The following is a 4,639-nucleotide window of genomic DNA, read 5'->3' as shown; positions in this document are numbered from 1 at the left end:
ACCGGAGCAAAGACAACCGTCCGCCACGAGATACAAAACTGAACTGAGTAAATAGGGACAGTAGGAATCTCGTTAATCCATTCATGCGCGTCACTAATTAGATGACGAGGCATTTGGCTACCTTAAGAGAGTCATAGTTACTCCCGCCGTTTACCCGCGCTTACTTGAATTTCTTCACTTTGACATTCAGAGCACTGGGCAGAAATCACATTGTGTCAACACCCGTTAGGGCCATCACAATGCTTTGTTTTAATTAGACAGTCGGATTCCCCAAGTCCGTGCCAGTTCTGAATTGATTGTTAATTGATAGTCGTTATAAATCAAAAGAACATACCTTGCGATATATCTTAAGATTTTTAGCAAGAAAATTCCACAATTGGTTACGTAAACTACTATCCGGGGAACAAAATTCAAGAATTTTTATTTACCCAGAACGAGTACATAAACCATGTTATTGCTTCCAATTCAAGCCCGACTATCTCAATCTTCAGAGCCAATCCTTATCCCGAAGTTACGGATCTAATTTGCCGACTTCCCTTACCTACATTATTCTATCGACTAGAGACTCTTCACCTTGGAGACCAGCTGCGGATATCGGTACGGCCTGTTGAGAAGTTTGCGTAATCCCACCATAAATTTTCAAGGTCCGAGGAGAAAATATCGACACAACAGTAAATGTCATGCTCTTCTAGTCCATCTACCATATCTCTCTTCGAAAGACTTCCATGGTAGTACGACTATAAAACAGAAAAGAAAACTCTTTCGATATCTCTCGACGGCTTCTTTATGGTCGTTCCTGTTGCCAGGATGAGCAAAAAGCCCATTTTTAATAACAAACGGATACTCAACAGGTTACGGAATTGGAACCGTATTCCCTTTCGTTCAAAATTTATCAAGTGTTTTAAATATTTATTTTTGTATTTTTTATTTCATATAATAATAATATATATTTTTGTATTTTTAATTTTTTATTTTAATATTTTTTTTTATATACTTTTGTATATTTTTTTTATTTATATTTGCTCATATATTTTTTTTTATTTTTTTTTTTTTTTTTATTTTTAATAACATAATATATATATTTTTGTAATTTATTAAAATGTTTTTTTAATTTTTATTTTTTATTTTTTATAACTTGAAAATTTTCAGCTTTCGCCTTGAACTTAGGACCGACTAACTCGTGATCAACCACTGTTCACACGAAACCCTTCTCCACTTCAGTCCTCCAAGGTCTCATTCGATTATTTGCTACTACCACCAAGATCTGTACCAATAGCGGCTCCATGCAGGCTTACGCCAAACACTTCTAAGCACACCATTGTACCCTCCTACTCACTAAAGTTTCAAAATTTAAATTCAATCAGATCGAAAATAAACCATCTACTTTAGCGATAATGTATAGGTATACAACTTAAGCGCCATCCATTTTAAGGGCTAGTTGCTTCGGCAGGTGAGTTGTTACACACTCCTTAGCGGATTCCGACTTCCATGGCCACCGTCCTGCTGTTTTAAGCAACCAACGCCTTTCATGGTATCTGCATGAGTTGTTAATTTTGGCACCTTAACATTATGTTTGGTTCATCCCACAGCGCCAGTTCTGCTTACCAAAAGTGGCCCACTGGGCACAATATATCACAACCAAAACCTTCATATCAAGAAAGGCTAGGTTCTTACCCATTTAAAGTTTGAGAATAGGTTAAGATCGTTTCGACCCTAAGGCCTCTAATCATTCGCTTTACCAGATAAGATTATTTTATATAATTTTTAATTGCACCAGCTATCCTGAGGGAAACTTCGGAGGGAACCAGCTACTAGATGGTTCGATTAGTCTTTCGCCCCTATACTCAATTCTGACAATCGATTTGCACGTCAGAACTGTTTCGGTCTTCCATCAGGGTTTCCCCTGACTTCAACCTGATCAAGTATAGTTCACCATCTTTCGGGTCACAGCATATATGCTCAAGGTACGCTCTAGTTAGAGGCATAAATAATATAAATATCATTATGCATAACTGTATAGAACGCCCCGGGATTGAATAAATAATTCATAACAAATTATAAACTAATCCCATTAAATTAAGTTAAGTTAATTATGCCATTGGGTTTTATTAAAAATACCCAATGACTTGCACATATGTTAGACTCCTTGGTCCGTGTTTCAAGACGGGTCCCGAAGGTATCCTGAATCTATCGCATTGTTAATCATAAAAGTGCATACAATATAAATAAACAAATCAATAGATCTATTTACCATTGTAAAATTCCGAAAAATTTAAGCACAATATATAATTATATCTGTCAATGATTTATCAAATCCAAAACATTTATTTTATGTTGAAAATCCGAAGATAAACAATTTGAATAAACTTAAGTAATGGATCTTATGATAAATATTTATTACATTAACAGATTACAATGTCCTTATATGGAAAAATTGCACACTATTGTTAAAATATTTTTTATATATTTTTATATTAGTATTGAATTTTCCATAATGGATATTCAGGTTCATCGGGCTTAACCTCTAAGCAGTTTCACGTACTATTTAACTCTCTATTCAGAGTTCTTTTCAACTTTCCCTCACGGTACTTGTTTACTATCGGTCTCATGGTTATATTTAGTTTTAGATGGAGTTTACCACCCACTTAGTGCTGCACTATCAAGCAACACGACTCTTTGGAAACACCTTCTAGTAATCATTAACGTTATACGGGCCTGGCACCCTCTATGGGTAAATGGCCTCATTTAAGAAGGACTTAAATCGTTAATTTCTCATACTAGATTATAGATGTTCCATACACTGCATCCCATATTTGCCATAAAGACAAAATGGCTTAGTGCTGAACTGATTTCTTTTCGCTCGCCGCTACTAAGAAAATCCTTGTTAGTTTCTTTTCCTTCCCTCATTAATATGCTTAAATTCGGGGAGTTATCTCATATGAGTTGAGGTTGCTTAACACTTTTTATTTGCTTAATAATTTTATATACTCAATTCAAAATATTTTTTATATATCGATCATTTCAGCCATTTTATCAATTCAAGTAGAATGCCTCAATTGCCAAATTATATTATGACAACGATCTGCAATGTTAGAAATTTTTATATACTAACATCCTCTAAAAAATAGATAAAACGAACTTACTGTCGCTCGATATTATTTTGAGGTATATATTATATTTTAATATTATGAATTTTTACAAATCCAATAATATAACATGCGCATTTGATAAATCAAAAGCAGCTTATTTAGCATAGTATCACAACCCTCAACCATATGTAGTCCAAGCAGCACTTCAAAATTAATTAAAGTACATAACAGCATGGACTGCTATATGCGTTCAAAATGTCGATGTTCATGTGTCCTGCAGTTCACACGATGACGCACAGTTTGCTGCGTTCTTCATCGACCCATGAGCCAAGTGATCCACCGCTTAGAGTATTATTATTTTTTTATTTTATATTTAGTCAATTTTTTTTTTTAAGAAATAAAAATTTATTTCTTTTTATATTTTATGTATTTTTTTTATGTTGCGAATGTCCAATTCCAAAGAATCGTTAACTTATAAATTTCTTTTAAAGAAATCTAAGTACAACATTTTTATACATTTTTATTTTTATATATATATATCGTTACAACTTATGCTATGCGTTTTAGCCGGATAGTACCGGGATATTGTCCAAGTACGACACCTTTAGGGGTTAATTCGTCGCAACGTATACACGCCACGCCGAAGGGCGGGTTTTTACACCCAGGAGGATATTACCCCGAAGGGTACGACACCTTTGTTTTTTCGACTTTTGCTCTAGCAAGTTTGTTTATGCATATATATATTTTCATAAGCGTCACTATTTCGATGACGATGACAATTGGCTACCATTTAAATATTTTGTTCATATTTTTTTTTGAAAAAAAAAGACCGAATGCATTACTTATAGTAATACACCCAGTCTAATTTGTTTTTGTATTTTGGTTATAACGTCACTATTTAGATGACAACACCATTTGGCTACGATTTAAATATTTTGTTCATATTTTTTTTTGAAAAAAAAAGACTGAATGCATTACATATAGTAACACACCCAGTCTAATTTGTTTTTGTATATTGGCTAAAAACGTCACTATTTAGATGACGACACCATTTGGCTACCATTTAAATATTTTGTTCATATTTTTTTTTGAAAAAAAAAGACTGAATGCATTACTTATAGTAACACACCCAGTCTATTTTGTATTTGTTTTTTTTTTATTATATATATATCGTTACAACTTATGCTATGCGTTTTAGCCGGATAGTACCGGGATATTGTCCAAGTACGACACCTTTAGGGGTTAATTCGTCGCAACGTATACACGCCACGCCGAAGGGCGGGTTTTTACACCCAGGAGGATATTACCCCGAAGGGTACGACACCTTTGTTGTTCGACTTTTGCTATAGCAAGTTTGTTTATTCATATATATATTTTCATAAGCGTCACTATTTCGATGACGATGACAATTGGCTACCGTTTAAATACTTTGTTCTTAATTTTTTTTGAAAAAAAAAGACTGAATGCATTACTTATAGTAACACACCCAGTCTAATTTGTATTTGTATTTTTACTTCTTTTGAAGTATTCTTTTTTGTATTTGTTTATAT

The 4,639-nt window shown here is 33.6% G+C and overlaps 1 non-coding gene and 1 pseudogene across 1 annotated transcript; both read right to left on the bottom strand.

Moving 5' to 3' along the window:
* On the bottom strand, positions 1 to 2,952 carry LOC129920823 (large subunit ribosomal RNA; annotated as a pseudogene).
* A 309-nt stretch (positions 2,953 to 3,261) lies between these two features.
* LOC129920749 (5.8S ribosomal RNA) lies at positions 3,262 to 3,440 on the bottom strand. The gene has a single exon (XR_008773307.1). It is a non-coding gene; the product is annotated as a 5.8S ribosomal RNA (ribosomal RNA).
* Between the last annotated feature and the right edge of the window lie 1,199 nt (positions 3,441 to 4,639).

This window comes from Episyrphus balteatus, assembly GCF_945859705.1.
Source record: "Episyrphus balteatus chromosome X unlocalized genomic scaffold, idEpiBalt1.1 SUPER_X_unloc_1, whole genome shotgun sequence".
Taxonomy (NCBI): Eukaryota; Metazoa; Arthropoda; class Insecta; order Diptera; family Syrphidae; genus Episyrphus; species Episyrphus balteatus.
This window is presented reverse-complemented; position numbering and strand designations above follow the sequence as displayed.